Source organism: Thunnus thynnus, chromosome 24 (assembly GCF_963924715.1).
Source record: "Thunnus thynnus chromosome 24, fThuThy2.1, whole genome shotgun sequence".
Taxonomy (NCBI): Eukaryota; Metazoa; Chordata; class Actinopteri; order Scombriformes; family Scombridae; genus Thunnus; species Thunnus thynnus.
In genome coordinates, this window is record NC_089540.1 from 9,361,548 (window position 1) to 9,382,588 (window position 21,041).

A 21,041-nucleotide genomic window follows, 5' to 3' on the forward strand; every position below is an offset into this window, starting at 1 on the left:
CTAGCAAATCTAATGAGATGTGAACTAAGCACAGAAACAGTGAGTAGGATAAATGAAGAGGTTACAGCACAATATATATAATGACTACATTACAATTTTGCACTTTTTACAAGATTTCTACCTTGAAAAAACATTTGAGATGTAAAACCAGTCTATAATTAAGATCTCTTAATCTTACAGTTGATTGTATGAATGTGCCAGGACCTTTGTGATTCACTTGTTTATTTACTATTTTTGTCATGTTTGCACTTCTACAAACATTTGAGATGTTTGCTGCCCTGCCAAAGGAAGTTAATGTGATAGTAATCACAGCTTTTAGTTTTATTTACATTATTTAAGTTAAAAGGCAAGCTAACTTGTTTTGTTACAGCAGATAGTTTGCACAGTTAAATGTTTATATTATGTTATTCTGTTTTTTATGCTAATAAATTACTCTAAAGTTTAAGTTCAAGCTTCAGTTGTTATCAGGATACTCTTCAAATAGCAGCATTATCAATTTATATATATTGTGAAAAATTATCTTGATCACATTTTTTTGCCTTATCGCCCAGCCCTTCTCCCATTATTAGTTTGATTTTCAAATGGACGGGAGGTAAACACGAAAGCTTTGATTCTCTGTGTAATAAGATTAGTGTTATTAAAGGGAGAAGGGCAGCTAGAGAGGGAGGGAGGGGAAGGAAGGGAGGATGGAAGAATGAAAGAGTAACCTTTTACGGACAGAGGCAAGGAGAGAGCCTGCTGAGTAGTGGTGAAAAGAAAAAAAAAAGGGAGAGAGGTGAGACAGAGAGAGGAGGGAGAGGTGGGGTGGGATGGAGTGACCCCGGCGAAAACAGATTAGCAGACCATGAAGAGGATTACCAGCGATGATAGTCCCTCTGAGGGAGCAGAGTCAGTCCGAGCCAATGCAAACACACACACACACACACACATAATGAACACATCAAAGTGATCAGCTGTCCAACCTGTCTGGCTAATGCAAACACACACATACCTGTCAGAATACACAAAGCACATTTTCCTCCAGCACAGTACAGATTTAATGTTGGTATACTACTGGCCAGGTTTTTGACTGTATACACTCGTATTTCCCTCTCCTCTCCCTCGTACCCATAATACTGCTGCATGAGATTATATTCCTGGTGATTAGCAGCTTTTTCCCCACAAAAGAATTATATATATTCCTCCTCTTGAAACTGTCTGCGCTCCAGTTTCTTTAAGGTGCAGAAAGCGACATTTTGGGGTGAGGTATGCTGAGGTATAGCTTAAGTTTTTATGTTTTATTAAATTGTGTAGTTAGGTGGAGCTTGTTCAAAGTTAAATATTATTTTTTTTTAAAACTCTCCAATTTAGCAGTCTTGATAGGGATGGGGGAAAATTATAATTTGCTGGCTGGATGAAGCAATAACTTCTTGGCCTTATGAAAATGGTAACAGTAGTTTGAAACCCTCAATCTAATAATCAGATTTACTGTTCTCGGTGCTGTTTGGATCAACTACAACATTAAAATGTGGTCATTATAAACCCAAATGTTGTGTTTGAATCTTATCACCTTGATGCTTCATGACTTTTCCTAATTTTACAATTACTGTTTAAAGGTATAAACATGATTTTGAACTGATGACATGTTTTAGAAATCTGAAAATGACACATTACCTCTCTGCTAGTCTCGCGATACCAGACAATCAGAGATCTCTGCCTACTGAAGTCTGGGGATTTCTAAATGCACGGTAGTAGCTTGACGGCAGCGATAACAAACCTACGCCCCTTACATTTGTCAAGGACACGCCTTACCAGAAATGATGCTCACCGCCCCAATATGAAGGGCCGCCCTAAAGACTTTGGATTGGTTCTGCTATGCAAGGTTGTTCTTTTTTTAACTCTCACTTGTTTCTACACAGTTTTAACAACAATAATTGGGAGATTGTCCTCAGTCTCTATGAGTGAAGCGTTTGCAGACTGACCTGTGAGTCTACCTCTCGGCTGTAAAACTGCTCTACCCTTCACAAATCACAAACAAGGCTATTTAGACTATATTTCTGTTATTTAAAACTCTCCCAAGAGAAGTAACATTACCTTCATCAAATGTTCAAGCCCAGTTTGTCTACATATTGGGTTTGAATGAGGTCAATAGAAAAGGAAAAAAGGTATTTGCAGGTAAAAATGAATAGATTTTACAATTATTATTACTACATAAACAGCAGTTGGGTCTATGATACCCCAAACAATGAGGAAGTAAAGCCAATATCAACTGAACACAAGGGTTAAAGAAATATTTATGTTTAACACATCAATAACTCTCTTTAAGGGACCATTCTTTGTAATGAGCACACAAAACCTAAAATTGCAGTGGGTTATTTTTCTATTGAGGTATTATTACTTTTACTTAAAGGGTACAATCAGAAATCTAGTTGAGAGACATTTTAGCCACACACACACACGCAGAAATTCAAAGCACAACCACCATTCTACTGGCAAGGACGGATAGAGAAGGAAGGACTAAGATCCTCGCTGCACTCCAAACAAGCCAAGTCTGATAAACATCAATCTATAGAAAACAAGGAACAACACAAACTGAGTCACACTCCCGAGGTGAAGAAGTTTAACCACAGACATGAAAACCAACTTCCTTTGCTCTCGGCCTTGTCCACTTAGACAGAAGTGTAACTTTTTTCAACTCACAAACACTGAACGGGGCTGATTCTTTCTGCTAATAATGACTAATCAAGGAAATTACCTGGTGAAAAGCTCAACACAGGAAACTAGTCTGCAAAAAGTGAATTATCTGCAAGTGTAAGGCAACATTCAGCACAACAAAAAATACTAAACAGACAAAAAACATCATGCCATCACACAAAAATGATTTTTATAACTATTTTACATAATGTTTGCATGGCTGTGAGCATCTGTTTCTGTCTCTCAAACACACACGCACACACACCACTCCTACATTTTTGCCATTTTGCACAACAGCAGAGAAAACAGCTGACTGTCAACTAAAGAGGTTAAACGTGCTGGGCTGACGTGTGTATGTGTGTGTGTGTCTTTGTCCAAAAGCAGCTAATCCCACTTCAACCACCACGGCTGATTTCAACTGACACATCTGAAAACATCTCTGCAGGGCAAAAAGTTCTGTCAGCTGAGACAAAGATTTATCAGCTCATGAAAACACAGAAGCTAAAGTCATAAATAAAGACAACAAATGTTCTCTGATGTTTCTTTTTTGCACACAAGACAAGGAACAGTATATTAGCTTCCTTCCACTGCAGCCAGTCTAGTCAAGCGTCTTTCTTGTGCGATTCACTTAATTTCCTCCTGAGATATTTACATTTTAGGTGTCCTAATAGACAAACTGAGTTTTTGAAGTTGTAGCAATCATATGTTAACATTTACTTACACAAGCAGTGCTAATGAAACTGGAAGCAATTAACACAATTGTATCAGGATTATTTTTTAAATAAAACCCAGCTCTGTATTCTGTACAACTTGTGTGTTTTAGATAATACGGCTACAAGCAGGGACTCATTTAAAACTTGTCTCATCGCTCGGGTTCAGGTCAGGGAGGGAGTTTACTGGCATTTTATCAGATCCGCTTATCAAATCTGAATCTTTGAATCCCTTATCAACTCTAACTCGGTTTAGCTTTTAACATTTATAAGTAACTAAAAACAAAACTCAAAGATTTAGTCTTCAAACTATAATTTTTAGTAACAGCCAGATTAAATACATGAACTATTGATTAGATCTGTAAGCTAGCATGATATTAGAATAACAGAAGAAGCCCCACTTACTTTTACACCTTTTATATCAAATATTGATATGATATGCATAAAGTTTAACAGGGAGATTCTCCTAAAATTGACGCTTGAAGGTCCTGATTCAGAATTATTAAACTTTAACTGAGAGATTCTTAAAGTGACGTGAGATGATCAGCTGATCATTTCTCTGGAGAAGAGTTTCCACTCTCTACAAAAACATACAGTGGACAAACTTTGGCTCAGTACAGACACCCTCCACTCCACCCTAAAGCCAAAAGTTTCATTTTAGCCGTTGTGGAATTAATGTTAAATAGCTATTATAATCTGCTGTTTCTACCACAACAGCGATGGTCAGTACTGCGTAACAATAAGAAGTTTGCAACTTGAATATTTACTACTTTGCTAATTAAAAAAAGAGGACGGAGAAATATGAGGTTTCCCCTTGCGTCTGAGCTCAACAAATCTAGCTATTTTACAGATTTGGAACTTGATACTAAATCTGAACCCAACCTGAGTTCAAATTGACTCTTTTTATAACTCTGTCTAGTGGTCTCACCATGTCTCTTATCATAAACAATAGGAATGATGGCCAAAACTAGGATGACAGGACGTTGACACCGTGTAACAAGCATATACACGCACACAAGTACTGAAAAGAAAAACTGTATGCAGACAGACTCGATATTTAGGCACTAAAATGCCGTGGTGGAAGAATAATTCAGATCCTTGTAAAAGTAAAAGTGCTGCATTCAAAATCCTACTTAAGTAAAAATAGAGTAATAAGTATTATCAGCAGAGTGTAGATAAAGTATCAATAGTTATGGAGAAAATTATTGTTATTATTATTATTACTGATGATAAATATGTACACAGTATTTTAATATTGTAGTTGGTTGAGGTGGAGCTAATTATAACTATTTTATATTTGATTGGGCAGCTTAATCTGATTTGAAAAACAAAATTCTACAAAGTAAGTAGCTGTTAAATAACTGTAGTGGAGTGAAAGTACAACGTTCTTCTGAAATAGTGGAGTAGAAGAGTAAATAGCAGAAAGTAAAGTTCAAGTACCTGAAAATTGTACTTTTTTTGCATCCTAACACTGCTGAGTTCAAGTGTCAAAGCCTTTAAAAAGATTTATTAGGAGGAAATGTTTCTAATATTTTACACTTTCACTGTATATATTTTGTTCTTATGACTAATCAGCACCATCTAAACTCTGCTCAAGTTGTGGAGACGTTTTTGAGAAAATTTAACGGTACCTGTCAATTAATAACAAACAACAGGTTGCGTAATTTTAAATTCAAGCTGCAACGCCACAAAATGCCAGAAAGGTCAAACGGGTGGATTACAAGCTTTGCTCACAAAATCAATATACAAGATAAAATGATAAAAGACACTAAACCTTTCCTTGTTGCTGACATTTCTCTCCATCCCTCTGAGGGCGAGGTTTGATATCAGGACCCCTCCCCCCCTAAGAGGAGGATAGGGGTCCTCTCCCTCTCTCTCTCTCTCTCTCTCCCCTCCACTCATCCTAAATGAGGGCTTTTTCCTGGTTTTTTGGTGCTGTTGGTGGGGGGGCGCCAGGCTCCTGGAAGAATGAGGACTTCCTGTGGAGGGCCTTTAAGTGCCTCTCTCTCTCTCTCTCTCTCTCTCTCTTTTACAGTTCCTCTCCAAGTCTCTCGCTCATCCTAAATGGGGTCAAGCTCCCAGCCAGGACCTGCTGCTTTCAAAGACCCTAAAGAGCAGCTTTCCTCCACCTGCCCTTTCCTCCTCACCCTCCACAACCTTTGCTGCCGCTTCTTCCTTTTTTCTACTCCATTCCTGTCCCCCACTTCCTCTTGTCTGCCTCCCATCTTTCTTCTTCTCTATCCTCACATCCTTCTTTTCTCTTTCTCATTTAGGTCTGAGGAAGAGATTGTGTGATTTTATACACCAGAGCCATGCCAACATCTTTTGCAGGTGCACTTTTCCAAAGATACCTGTGCTCACCTACAGTACTGTATCCATCTATCTGTCCATCAATGCAATGTTTTGGGTGAATAAAAATGTATATTTCCACGTGACGCAGGTCCAAACTGCACTCTGAAATATAGTCTTTCAACCAGTTTTGATCTAGGAATCTGGAGTGTTTAACCCTGGGGGTCGGGACACCCCCCAAAAGGTTCACAAGGTGATTAACAAGAAAAAAATAGGAAGAAAAAACATTTCTGGTAAGCAAAATGTTATTTTTTCTGAAATTTTACCTCTTGAGCAATAAAAATCTATTCAAATGACACAGTGTGAGAACTTTTTGATTGAACTGCTCACAGCTCATTGGCGTGCAATCTATGATGAGGGGTCACAAGTAGGCATGGCTCGTGGTCAAGACGCATTTTTGACCTGGAAAGCCCCAAAATAAGTCCTAACAAAAAATCTAGTCCTGTGAGGGTCAAAAGGCGTCTGAAAGCCCAGTACATGAGACTAAAACTATCCACTGAAACCAGAATCGAGACACCAGTTGTGTTAATAAAACATATTCATGCATTCACATGAGACCAACCAGGTAAAGAGCTTCCGCAAGGAAACATGTAACCAAGTCATCCAACTAAACCTGACGAGTGTTTTTCCAGCTAACAGACAGAAAATTCTCAATCAGCCATCAAACAGCCGAACTGCCCACAACATTTCTTCGGCTGCACATTCAGGTTGCACAGTAGCTCCGTGAAGAGCACCGCTGCTACAAGTGGATGCAATTATGTTATTATTTTTCCACCGATATTCAAATGACGTGCAATCTTTTTTTAATGGTTTCTGTGCACATGTAGTGGAAATTAGTCTGCGTCATGGTCAGAAGAGAACTCGTCTATTTTTTTCTAAAGCAGCGACGCTAACAGTGAAGGCCGATTTTCAGAGAGACGAAAATTTTCAGCTTCAGGTTAAACGTACAGGCTGATTTCTTGCATTAACTCCTAAAGAAACAGCAAAGTTTACAGTAAATACAGCTGATCAGTAGCCAGTGAACCTCAGCCACCTAACACACACAGACACACACCTTCATGCCTCAAAGGGCCCTCCCTTTTTCAGAAGTAGCAACATACCTTCCCTCCTTTTACTAGGCCTCCATCTATCCATGGGAGAGAGCAGTAGATGGGCAGGTTGAGAGCTTTTCCTCTACTTATCCATCATCCAGCATGAGATAAGCTCAGTCATTTCTACATTGCAGGAGAAAGGATGAGCAGAAGAAATGGATGCCACGCGTATAATCTCCAAGTGATCCAAGTTTCCCCTGACTCTTCATAAATTATCGCTCCTAGGTGCACATATTCTCCACTCACTGTCTCGGCCTAGCAGTGGCAGATAGTCCCATAGAATCACATCTTTAGTTTCATTCCTGCAGAACTCAATACGTCCATCACCAGCTCAAACTGAAGCCCTACCTGATGCCTGAACCCTCTCCCATCAGCATCTATGTCTTCTACTTTTTTGCCTTCCTTCCACCTTCCACCTGCGTCCCTTCCTGCCTTCCTCAAGCCTCCTCTGGCTTTCTCTTGTATCTATTCCTCTGGCTTTCCCTCCATGGCGTTCCTCCCATCCCAGACTCTCTCCAACGCCACCGTCGATGGCCAGCGTGGCTCTCTGCTCCCCTCCGACCCATACTGGGTTTTATTTAATTTGTCCGTATAATGGACGTGAATGAACCCCGGGGTTTAGGGCTACACAGGCAGAGAAAGCGACAGAGGAGGGAGGGGCAGGCCGCTCAGCAATGTGTGTCAAAAGAGAAACAATAAGTGCCATTATTTTTGATTGGCTTCCCCTTTTTGAAAATTACTTCCAAAGTGTGATGTCCCATTGTGGGGGAAGAATAACGCTGAACAATGCAGCAGGGGGCAGGGGGGGTAGTCTTATATATCCAGGCTAATATTCAAGGGGGCTTTGGCCAATGCCGGCTGGCCTGCACTGGATAACCCTGCAGCGCAGCGACTGGGCCCGGGGTTAGGCTCATAATGGGAGGCATTGGGAGGCCTTTAGTTCCCATTGTGGCGGCTGTGTCAACAGAGAGGCCGCTGGGAGTTGGCTGGCATGTGGAACGGAGAAAAGGCCCTTTATCCCTTTCTTTTTAGAGGGAAAGAGGGATAGAGAGAGACGTTATCACAGCAGCCCGTTGCACCATCTCTCTCTCTCTCTCTCATCTGCCTGTTTACCCTGTTAGAGTTTTTGGTAGATTGTATAAAGAGAACAAAATGTACCCATGGTGATTCCTTAGTTTCTTTGCTACATGCTAACACTTTCACATACTCTGTCTATAATGAGTGATAGCACCAAATATACAGTCTGGCTGTACTAAAAGAAACACAGCGACATCACTAAAAAGAAGTCACACAGAGCAAGAAACATGATCAGACAGGTTGTAAACAGACCCCGGGGTGAGCTTAACTAATCTGGAAGAGAAAATGAAGGCGAGCAGTAAAATTATTGCCCAAACTGTCCATCATAAAGTTTACAAACTGATTTCCTGCCTCAGATCTGAGCTACTGTGGTTTCCTGTGCAATGAGACATTTCAGGTCCTCTTACTTTCAGTTTTAAATATTAATTCATAAAGTGGTTCAGATAATCTTCATAAACTGTTGTGTTTAAAACCTGTGTGATCATCTGACCACTCCTGTTTCTCGACTCTTTAGACCTAGTTGGAGCAATGTTGTCATGTTCCTCAACAGTCTTTATTTCCTATCTTAAAGACAAGTTCACAATTTTTCAAGTCTGTCTTAAAACAACAGTCAAACAGGTTTTGCTTGCTCTAATCATTCCTCCAGTTCATACTGGACATTAAAAGATCCCTCCTAAAGCAATTTCAATGTAATGATGATGGGGGCCAAAATCTACAATCCTCATTATGTGCAAAAATCAGTGTGCAAAGTTTATGTGAAGCTGATATGAGGCTTCTGCTGTCTGTGTTAACCAAACCAAGTGGTTATCTCCCAACAGTTCAAATCCTCCTCTTTGTATCATTAAAGCCCCCCATCACAGCTCAGCATGGAAACACTGTTTGTGGAAAGACAAAGAGGACATTTTTTACTAAAATGACTATAGCTTTGGAAGACAAACATAATTTCACTAACATAGACAGCTGAAGTCTCATAGTAGCTTCAGATAAACTTTTAAATAAGTTTTGCACAGAATAAAGACAGTTGAGTTTGTCCCCCACTCTCACATATTGAAAGTACATTAGGAAAGGACCTTTTAATGTCCAGTATGAACAGGAGGAATGATTTCAGCAAGCAAAACCTGTTTCAATGTTCACCTGACTATTCATTTAAGACACTGTTGAAAAAGTGTGAACCTGAACCTAGCTGGTTAGTGAAAAAATTCCATGGCTATCCATAGGGTAAACTGTAGTGTAGAGCTGCAACAATTAGTCAAATAATCAATTAGCTGCCAACTATTAAATTAATCAACAACTGTTTTGATAATCGATTAACTGGTTTCAGGATTTTGTAACAAAAAAAGTAAAAATTCTTCGATTCTCTGATTCTCAAATGTAAATATTCTCTGGTTTCTTTAGTCCTCCATGACAGTAAACTGAATATCTTTGGGTTGTGGACTGTTGGTCGGGGAAAAACAAGACATTTGAGGACGTCATCTTGGGCTTTGAGAAAGAGTGATAGACATTTTTCACCATTCTCTGACATTTTATGGACCAAACAACGAATTAATCGAGAAAATAATTGATAGATTAATCGAAAATAATCATCAGTTGCAGCCCTACTGTAGTGTTGTTGAGCTTAAAACTGCAATATGGCTCAAAGGACAGAAAAAACATTTCAGTGCAAACAATGCATCGCATCTTTAGTGCATCACTTGAGAGCCCAACATACTGGTGTTAAAAAGACTTCAGTTGTTAGACAATAATCCTGATCCTTTTTCTAGTTTTAGCACACTGGACAAAAAATGTAAATAAACACTTGAAAAGACTGAAAAACTACTTGTTAGAGGTAATGTCTGAAAGAACATGACATCTAAATTTGGTAACATTTTCATTTGTGTTAACCCTCTACAGTAAGTGTTTTAAGTTCAACTTATTATTTACTCACATTTAAAACAACCTTTGTGCAGCACAGTTTTTTGTTTTTTTAATTACAATGTTGATTTAACTTGGCTTTTGGGGAAATATAATTTTCCCTTGTGATTCATTAAGTGATTAAGAGTAAAGCAAGTTACAGTTGTGAGATAATTATAAATGTTCAAACATAGTGTAAAAGTTGCACAGCTAGAGAAGAGTCAGTCAGTAACGTGTCAGTAATGTCAGTTTTACAGTAATATCCAAAGCTGCTGGTCACACCAGACCGAGTAAGGCTGCACAATAAGCACATGGTTCTCTGGTCTTTTGCCCAAAATGACTACAGTGTATTACACATATTTGGAAGCTGCTAAGATTTCTTATCAATAAGACTGAATCAACAACTGCAATTTCTGTATCAGAAACCCACTTTCTGATAAACTTTGAAACATTCATTCATCACCTCTAGGACTTTAATGACACACCTAAAATGTCAGTAATTGGCAGGTTCAGTCCAGAAAAAAATATGAGTAATGGTCTTAATAATGCATCTGTTATTTGTTTGACTGACAACTGTTGCTGGTGAAATAAAGAGCAGAAATGTGTACAAGCTAAACTGTGTGTGTCTATTCAGATCCCTCCCTTCTCTCTTTAAGACCAACACACACACACACACACACACACACACACACACACACACACACACACACACACACACACACACACACACACACACACACACATCCACACACATCCACACACATCCACATTAGCAGTGGCTCAGCTTGTCAATATCACTATCGGCCCATTCATTCATCCAACTCCACCTGGGAAAGAGATGGACACGCGTGTTTACTCTAGATTCTATTCCCCCAGGCAAACACACACACACACACACACCACTATTATACTTGTCTCCTGGCTGCAATGAGGCAACCTTGAGAAAGCAGGCGAAGCTGAACAAATAGTGGCATCCACACACACATGCGCGCACACGTACACATGTATGTAAATACACACACGCGCAGAACACCAGCACCTAAACAAACAGGCGCAGCGATGGTAGCAGCACAAGCCAAGCAGCTCTCATTACCAGCCAGCACAATAAGCTGATGTCCAGACACACACACACACACACACACACACACACAGAAAAGCTACACGGTCAATACCCAGCGAGAGTTTCATTCCACAATGAACTGGAGGGACAGGCGAGCGAGCTATTCAGCGCGGTGTCTGGAAATACACACTAAAACACACACACACACACACACACACACACACACATCCAGAGTCTAAAAACATCATGTACTTTAACCTTAGTTTAATTCCCTTTTTCTAAGCTAAAATTCATACAGGTTTTTAATATTTTTAAACATCGTAGAGGCTCACTGAAGATAGAAATGTCCATATTTAACCAGGCAAGACGAGACATTAGGAGAGGAGGGCGGTAAGTGATAAAATGGGAGGCTGGTGGACAGCTCTGGATGCCGTTTGTTTACTACAACCAGAGCAGCATCAGCAGTTTCCTATTGGTGCCTATTGTTGGGCTGACAGATAAAGCACGAGAGAGAGAGAGAGAGAGAGAGAGACAGAGCAACTAGTCAGCATAGAAAGCAACAGAAAGAAGGAAAAGCCTGGCAGTGTAACTCCATGTGTCAGGAAAAAAAAACCCCAAACTATAAATATCTCCATTTATATGGCATTTTAAATCTATGCAAAGTTATTTTTTATGATTTCCTTCCACTTTTAGAGCTCAATGCATATTCCTGTGCTGCTCTTCCCAGAGGTCATCTGTCAATCAAATAACTTTAGTTTTAATATGATGTCTCCTGTGCTGATTATCTGTAGGTGGCGCTCTGTTTAGTCTATGCTGGACAAAATAGTAGAAACACCTCTCAGTATGAGCCAATACAGTTCAACAGCACCACAAAATGACCATAAATTACACCAAAACCTCTCTAAAACAGATTAAACTGAAACACTGTTGTATTATACTGCATTAGTTTTATCAAAGTGTACCTAATAAACTGGCGTACTCACCATATTCTCATAATAGTAAATTCTTCCAGTTATTTTGCACATTATTTAATTTATATGTTTTACTTTTCCTTCTATTGTATCTTCTTAATTTGAATGATTTGTTCTCTTCCCCCTCTCTGCTACAATTTCCTCACAGTGATCATTAAAGGGCCTTGTTATCTTGTGTACACATGTACACACTTCACACGTGTGCACACATACGCGCACACTCCCAGCTAATGACAAGCCCTCCAGCTGACCCGCTGACCCTCATCAGAGCGACAAAGAGACAGATAGTAGCGGCAGGACAATAAGATGGAGAGGTTGCTCAGGGTGACGAGATAAAAGCAGTGACACGGCAGCGATGGAGGGATCAAGAGCATGACAGGAGGACAACGGGAGGAGTGAAGGGGTGGGAGGGAGTGATGGCACTGAACTCAGTCTGGTGTGACTCTATCCAGGTTGAAAGTGAAACGCTAAGGAGACGTTTGTTTCCTTTTTGGACCAACCACAAATAACAAAACTTTAACAAGGATGTGAGGTCAGTGCTTGAGGTACTACCCAAACAACCCGCTGCCAGCCAGCCTTCAACTTCTTCCATTTAGTCATTTTCTTCCACACACACACACTTCATGTTAGAGAGTAATCAGAACCTACAGAAGACACTAATAAAGAGCTGACAGTCTTTCCTGTAACACCAGCCATTCACTAGGTGAGAAAGTAGATGCTAAATTATGAATTATTGGTTCCAGTGGGTCATGTCCATTAAGATGCAGATTCTGTAATTTCAACAAAATGCTTTTGGCTCCAGAAAAACACACTATATTGAATTTAAACAATTACAATTACCTCATGAAGTCCTTACAGATTTAAAAACTCTCAACTCTCAACCCTCAAGTTTGGCTAACTTGAGGGTTTGTTTACAACCTGTTTTATTGTCTCACTGCTCGTGTTTGCTGCCCTTTTCTGACTTTTTTTTTTAAAGTGATGTCACTGCTTTCCCAGATCTCTGCAATTACACCTCGGTGAGTACATTACATTTCCACTGATAGAAATGATGGCCAAAACTATGAAAATAATCATATCTGTCTTTTTCGAACTACACTACTGCACCTGAGAAGAAACTGCGTACATCCACAAGCAAACATCTGGCCTGATGCCCTTGAACCATCAAACAAAGGTGTGACAATGTGCCCTGATGTTCATTAGCCTCAAAATGTCTAATTCTGCTCTTCAAGCATGTTTTTAGCAAGTACGTTTTCTCTGAAGACCACCATTTTGAGTTACTCTAACACATAATCTCTTCCTCTCCATCCCTTCCTACTGAGGTTGACTGTGGTGCATGCAGGGTGAAGACTGCAGAGCGTCAGCGCTCAGTCAGTCTAACTGGACAGATGATCAGGATAAGAGCAAGAAACATCATTCTGTCTGTCTTCAGCATGAAGAACATACATTATCATCTCATCATTGTGCTGTCAGCAGTCTATTCCATCTGGGCCTCTCACACACACACACACACACACACCGTTCTATGTAGTTGCTCATACTGTCACTCTGCACTGATAAAATGTCCATTACGCTTCTTTCAGTGTGACAGACAACATAAAGGTATTTTTAGGAGTCCTAGCACCGCTTTAGCATCCCTGCGTCGGCAGACAGATTACATATCTGAGCTGATCATTCATATTCTGATTAAACATGGACCCACTAAATGCTATTTCTGATCAAGTAGATGCACCACAGCAAAAAAAATCTTCCCTTCCATCAAAATAACACGTTGAATATTTTGTTATGTTTAAATTTGCTACTATTTCACGTTCAGTGAAGTTGGTATTTAGGAGCCACAATCACACATCTCAACTCAACTGAATATCAAGAACACGTCTTTAGTAAGCAGCATTTTCCTCTTTCATTCTTGTGAATAACTAAAGAGTACGTTTTTTGATGATTCATTTATTTATATTATTAATTTATTAAGCTAAAACTTACTGTAAAATACCTGATAAAGACAAGATTACCACAAGATATCTGAAAACATTAAAAGCAACTGCAACAAATGTAACTGTCTGTTGTCACATACTCTGTGGAGTTTACGATGGAAAAGAGGTCTTAACATGTTGTATGTTGTTGTTATAGCTGAAGTAGTCAATTAATTGATAAATTGATAAAAAGACAGAGATAGACATTAATCTGGAAGTATTTTGATAATCAGTAAATCTATTCAGTCATTTTTCAAGCAAAAATGACAAATATTTGCTTTTTGCAGCTTTTCAAAAGTCAGGATTATATACTTTACTTTACTTTATACAGTATGATTATAAATTGAATATCTTTGGGTTGTTGATCAGATACAACAAGCAGTCTGAATACGTCACCTTGGGGTTTTTCTGTTTTCTGACTTTTATAGACAAAACAAGTAATCGATTAATGGAGAAAATAATGTGCAGATTCATTTTTTTGAAGATGATTGTTAATTGCAGCCCTAATTGTCTTCTATTTCAATTGATAAAATAAAAGTTTGATGTTTTATATTAAAGTTTATCATGTCTTTATGGGATTTATTGAGAAATATAGTAAGAAAAATAGAGAATATAACTAAAGCTTACGTGTTTGCAGGTGTCTAAAGTCCTCAGACAAACAAAACATGCAGAAATTTCAGCCTCAACCAAACACGACTTAGAGACGTTCTCATTCAAAGGATCTCGAGTTATTAGCTGCTGATTTAAGGTGCAGATGGAGGTATTGACACTTCACCTCATCCATGCTGCGTGCACACATTCAGCTGCAGGGTTTGATTGGAAACTTTCCTCACTGAGGGGGAACAGAATACTCCTATTGTGGCAGAGCGTACAGAAAGAGTGAGAGAAACAATAACTCTGACCTTGGTATTAACCATTATAGATTTGCTTTAGTACAGAATCTGTAGCTCAAGTGTTTATCTCATTGAAAGCTCAAAAGACACACACATGTACACACACACACACACACACACACACATACATACTGGGGATCAGCCTTGGGAAGGTTGAAGGAGATGGAAAAAACTTTTGGTAAAGGGACGAATCAAAGCAAAGAATGACCACAGATGCATATAAATGCTTTTATATTAATGAGTTTGAGATGGTTATGATTTAGCTTCTTCAGCCAAAACTAGACCATTTTAATGTTAAAGTGAAGTTACTACTAGAACTTTTATAATACCAAAGTCCACAATTTATGCAAGGCTAATATTTATCTTTAATGGCCTTGGGGCCTGGTTATGCCAGAAAATAACTATTTCTTTCTAAAGCAGAGTGAAAAGCCAGTCGTCACATAAAGAAAGACGCTATAATCATTTAAATATGGAGATAACGGCGCATATTTTCAGACATTCATCGTCTTACGCTCGGATTTACACGCAAAAACGCCAGAAATAGCTGCGTAAAAAATTAAAACGGAGAGCTAGAGAGTTCCCTGCGTAAAGTGGGTGTGAATGTCGGATCGCCGGTTTAGGAAAGTTACAGAAATTGTCTGAGAAATGTGTCAAAATTCGGACAAATCTTACACAGCAGCGTTGAAATGTACGCATAGATCACACAACAGTGTCATAGATTTCTGACCTTTGGGATGCAGCAGATGTCAGAAGGTCAGCGTCAGGTCTTCTGTGCGTTCGTTGTCGTCTGCAGTGTAAGCTGTCATTTCATGTTTGTTCTGGAAAACAGGAATAGAAGCAAAAAAGATGGTTACTCACTCAGTGGTTTCTACAGCTGACCTCAGCATAAACAGCAGCAAACCAAAGAAGTGGAACATCTGAACTTTTTTGGGTCTAAATACAGCTTCTGAGCAGCAAAAAGACAATAAAAGAAAGAGGAAAATGATAGAGAGGAGGAAGAAAAACAAGCATGGGATCATCTATGTAAATGAATCATTGACCATCTATTCTGAAGAACAAGTATAGTTGTTATTTCATGGAGCTTGTAAACCAGCGAGGGATCAGATCACTCTGATCTGATCAGCTACAGCAACTCGTTTCATCAACAAGGTAAAATGTTTAAAAATACCAGAGATGCTATGGTCTGCTTTTCACCTGCCATCATCTCTCAGCCTTCAACAGACAAAGAATTATTTGCTTAGATCCATGATTGCGAAAAAAAAAGAAAAAGGGAAAAGGTTTTAACTCTATCTCTTCTGTCTTTCCTACACAAAACTTTAATAAAAGAAACTCTTAAGGTCAGACTGTGTGTCAGTATGAGTTTTTCTGTGCGTCCATGTGAAACAAACACTCACCACCTTTAATTTAGACCTGAGTATCTTGTAGGGCAGACACTAACGATTATTCTCATTATCGATTTATCGTTTTATCTACGAAATATCTAAAAATAGTGAAAATGCACCTTATAACTTCCAAGGTTATGATGTTAAATGTCTTATTTTGTCCGCTGACAGTCTTAAACCCAAAGATATTCAGTTTACTATCATGTATAACAAAGAAGTGTTAAATTATCACATTTGAAAAGCAAGACATTTCTTCTCTGACCTTCAGACCTCTCAAGCTGCTGCCTGAACAGGGTAAAATATCTTTTTTAAACTGTATTTGCTGAATTGATCACATTCAATCAAAAACATACAGTAAGTGAGAGTGAAAATGTCACTGCTGAATGAGATGTAGTATTTCTCTAGTGCAGTAAAGGTCCAAAATGATGGATCTGACCTGAAACAAACCTGAACAAAATCTGCACCAACGCACATCTGCCAGGTTTTCCATTAGGAGGCATAAGGACATCTTTTGTAACATTGTGTAAAGCCGCATAGTGGACATGAATTGTCCAAAATTCCTTTAGATTCTGACATAATGGGGCCACAAAAAACATCATCCAAGCTCTGGGAGTCACAGTAGAAATATCATGGAAACCCAACTTTTAAACTTTTTCAAAATACCTATAATAGAGTTGGTCAAGTTGGAACTTTGACCTAACATCGGTGCTAGAAGAAAGGTCGAAGGGTCAAGGCTGTTGTTTGGTCTCTAAAATGTCAGAAAATGGTGAAAAATATCGATCACAGTTTCACAAACCCCAAGATCGACCTAAAATGTCTTGTTTTGTCCTGATCAACAGTCCACAACCCAAAGATATTCAGTTTACTGTCATAGAAGACCAGAAACCAGAAAATATTCACATTAGAGAACCAGAGAAGTTGGACATTTTCTTAAAAAATGACTCAAAATGATGATTAATATGACATTAAGAATTAGCACAGCTGTTATCACTCTGTGTCTCAGTGGAGAGTTTCAGTGCCATGAGAAGAGGCTTTTCCACCATGACAGGAATAAACTGATTCACTTTTAAACCTGTTTTGTCACTGAACACCTCCCACAACATGTCTGACCTCCTGCCTCCTCCTCACCTCCTCTCTATCATTCATTCTAATATCTCACAGATGATTTCACTCATTAAACAGAAAAGTAAATCAATAGGATGTCGATGCCTGTCTGACAGTCCTCTTGTGGTGTGAGTTGGGCAGCAGGAAAAAAACTGATGGTATTAGTCAGCCAACAATCTCCTCTCTCACTCTCTCTGTCTCTCTCTGTCTCTCTCTCTCACACACACACACACACATAAAATCTCACAAGCGCTGTGTGGGAGCGACAAAGAGGCCGAGAGGAGTCGATGGTTATCAGCCGCTGTAGGAAATTAAAGGGATGGTCCAGTACTAATATGCAGATTTGCAGATTGGCGATACAGGTCTCGCTCACTGTCTGTCAAACATATGCCCACACACACACACACACACACACCTAGAAGCAGGTACAAAGTGTGACTATAGTGTGTGTATCAGTGTGTAACAGCAGAGGGGATGAGCAGGTTGATTAATCTCTGTGACATGAATACCAAATCAGAGGCTAAAATATCCGTGTGTGTGTGTGTGTGTGTGTGTGTGTGTGTGTGTGTGTGTGTGAGACTGCAGATAGCGATGATTGAGGTTGTGATGATGATGATGGAAGGTGCATGTGAATGTATGTATAATACAAACATCACTTTGTCAGCAAAATATCAGATCAGGTTTCAGACTGAATACATCATCTGCTGTACGTTAAAAGAAGCTCTAACTGCTCCTATTTTGTTTTCAGCATTAAAGTTTGGAGTGAGGAGGGTTTAGATTTCATGAGACAAACATGAGATACCCTCTGAGCATTATACGATCCTAAGAGATAAAAATGGTGAAGGAATTTGGTGAACGGTGAAGTTTTATTAAAGTATATCGTAAAGTAAAACTGGTAATAATACTACTGCAGTTACACAAGGATGCTGGGCCCAGACTGTTATGTAGTGTGAGGGAACAATCAGTTGCCTGGTTACAACATTAGTATTAATTTAGAGTCGTGTTTCCAATATTCACTCTACTTTTAGCTCTGGTTTGGTCTCCACCAGCTCCTGAGAAAAACATTTGACTCTGTAGCTGCTAGATGCTCCACTACATTTACCATCCAGTCACTGGGGGGATCTGCAAAGACCATGATAGTTATCTGTGGGTTTGACTACACCTTTCACATTACAGAGAGCCTTTTTTTAAGATTGTTAATATACAGAATTGTTGTTCTAACTCTTTAAGCTTTCAGTCCTGGTTGATTTGGGGACACCTATGGTTACTGGTGGTAACAGCAAGTGCATTTTAAAAGGGGACATATACACATTTCCAGGTCTTTATTTATATTCTGGGGCTCTACTGGAGTATTTTTTCATGATTTGCAGTTCAAAAAACAACTTATTTATCTTATACTGGCTCTTTATGCAGCCCCTCAGTTCAGCCTCTGTTTGAAACAGGCTGTTTTAACTCTTGTCTACTCTCTTCTGATTGGCCAGCTTCTGGAAACTGCCTCCCAACAGATTTCTGTCGGCTCAGGAGGCAACGTAAACAAACAGTAATAGTCGGATTTCACATCTTTTTCTTGTTCTTTACTCAAAATGTCAACTTCTCAAACACACTTTATACATATTCAAGCCAAAATCGGATCCAAAATATGTGAGAGGAAACATTTCAACATACATTTTGGAACTTTGAGCATGTTTAACAGAGGCATACGGCATCATAACAGCATATAAATCATCACAAAAAGCCTGTTATGTCCCCTTTTATTAATACAAGCCCCAGAGTTTTGTTCCTTTTACAGCATGTTTAATTATTTAGCCCCAAAACTACCAAACTAGATGATGTACACTACATTTCTAAGGAAATGTGTAGCAACAAATCTAAATTATTTGGTCAGTGTGAAAAATTATTCAAATCTCTAAACGAACAAACTCCTGATAACACTGATCCTGAGTGTCTCTCTGTTGTTGGGAAACACACATTCTGGTGATTCTTTTCTTGATCTTTACTTTCATTTGTTTGTGTAGGCCAACACAAACACAGAATACCATGTGTGCCATCATGTGCACCACTTCTTCTAGCTAAGCCTCGCATTATACACACTCTGTGTGCAGCAAGAAAACACACTCCCACAGTGCAAGAGCTGACCAAATAAACTGAAAGAATCTCAGCTGTGAGGTTTAATGAATTTGTTGGCATTGTTAAAATGTTTGGCAATCACAGTCAAACATTTAAGTGGCATCCAGCCACCAACAACTGGAAACACTGAATCCAGGTAAACAGCTTTTAAAATGAAAGGTAGTAGAACTTGTTTATTTTTATTTATATAAAGTTCTACCTGATGTCTTCTCATAATGAGGTTAATAAAGACTAAATTATTATTATTTTTGTCTTCCCAAGGAATAATGTTGCAAGTTGAAAACAATTATTTCATTAGCTGCTAAGAGGCAAAGATGGCAGAAATAGCTTTAATACAGTGATTCTCAATCTCTGGGTCATGACTCCTCCAATTACCATGGGGCATAGAATAAGAAATTATGTTAGTTTGTTGGACTCTTCTCTCATCTTTACTTTTTTCTGTGGAAATACTGTGTAGCTTTACCTCCTCAGGCTTCTACAAATGACACAAATCTATCTGATAAGAGAAAATCACTCAGAGACGTTAACTTTTTGACAATGAGTCACAAGTAAATATTGTTTTTTTTATATTCAGGGGTCACAAGCTGAAAAACTCAACATCTCGACATTATTTACATGATCTTTGAACGCCGGTACAAAAACTTTACTGACAGGAGAGAGCGTAAAAATGACACACAGTATGCAAGCCGCACTTAACAAAGACGTTTCAAATGTCAAACATAAGGAACGCGGGCACAAAAAGAAAATGAAACCCCTACTTGACACGGCTTATCTTTACCATGCGTGTCTCCATATGTTTCTTTAAAACAACTACTCCAAAAGCAGGGAGAGTAAAGTAACATGAGCGACACATTTAGACAGAGAGAGAGAGAGAGAGAGACAAAGAGCGAGTGAAAGTGATTCAGAGGAGCGGCGATAAGGAGAGTTGAAAAGAAAAAGCGAGTCCGGGCCACGATGTTGTTATTACAGATTGATATACTCTTCAGGTCCCTTTTATTCAAACAGCTCACCTCTCAAAATCAGATGCTCAGAGCTCTTTTGATGACTACTTTGAGCTGAATGCGTGTTATTGCAGGTATTACATGAAATTGCCCGTGTTAGGTGAAGGGGATTATGGTGCTTTTGGGTCAATACTTTCCTCTGAGCTGTTTGGCTGCCTGAGCTGAGGAGCGATTAGGCCTTTGTCTGTCAATCTGACTTCATAGAGGCAGTTATCACACACACACGAGTAGATACACATAACCACCACCTACTGTCACACACACACACACACACACACACTCACACTCGTGCAGAAAACTGCAGTGATTATGGCCTTAGGTGTATCAGGCCCATTCAGTGTGCTGTCAGAGCTGGTGGAGCTGCGGCCGTCCCACACACAGTCAATGGGGAGAATGTCTCGGTTTGTTGGCTGAAAGAAGGGCGACAGGTGAAAGAAGGAAAACGCAGAAGCTGAATCGAAATGATGACTGATCATATGTGCCTTTTTTTTTTTTTCTCCCTCTTCATTTTATTTCATAGCCAAAATTTCAGCGTGAAAGGAACTAAAGGAAAAGAGAGCACATTTTCTACACAGACAGACAGAAAATTAATTAAGCAACCGTTTTGATAATTGTCTTTTTTTTTTTTTTTTTAAAGCAAAAATGCTAAAAATTTGCTGGTTGTAGCCTCTTGAATGTGAGGATTTGAAGCTTTATCTGTGTCATAAATGATCATAAACTGAATATCTTTGGATTTGGGACTT

The 21,041-nt window shown here is 39.1% G+C and overlaps 2 long non-coding RNA genes across 5 annotated transcripts in view; one reads left to right on the forward strand and one right to left on the reverse strand.

The window, feature by feature from the left end:
- The window catches only part of LOC137176924 (uncharacterized), a 103,120-nt gene that overhangs the window by 64,614 nt on the left and 17,465 nt on the right, over positions 1 to 21,041 (forward strand). The window contains exon 3 of one of the 4 annotated variants that reach the window (XR_010925895.1): positions 5,872 to 5,974. The exons of the other annotated variants lie outside the window; for them this stretch is intronic. This is a non-coding gene — a long non-coding RNA (uncharacterized lncRNA). Of the gene's footprint in view, positions 1 to 5,871; positions 5,975 to 21,041 lie in introns of those variants that run through there. 4 annotated transcript variants of the gene reach the window in all.
- Positions 1 to 21,041, reverse strand: part of LOC137176923 (uncharacterized) — a 156,814-nt gene that overhangs the window by 16,877 nt on the left and 118,896 nt on the right. The window contains exon 3 of the long non-coding RNA XR_010925891.1: positions 15,412 to 15,502. This is a non-coding gene — a long non-coding RNA (uncharacterized lncRNA). The remainder of the gene's footprint in view (positions 1 to 15,411; positions 15,503 to 21,041) is intronic.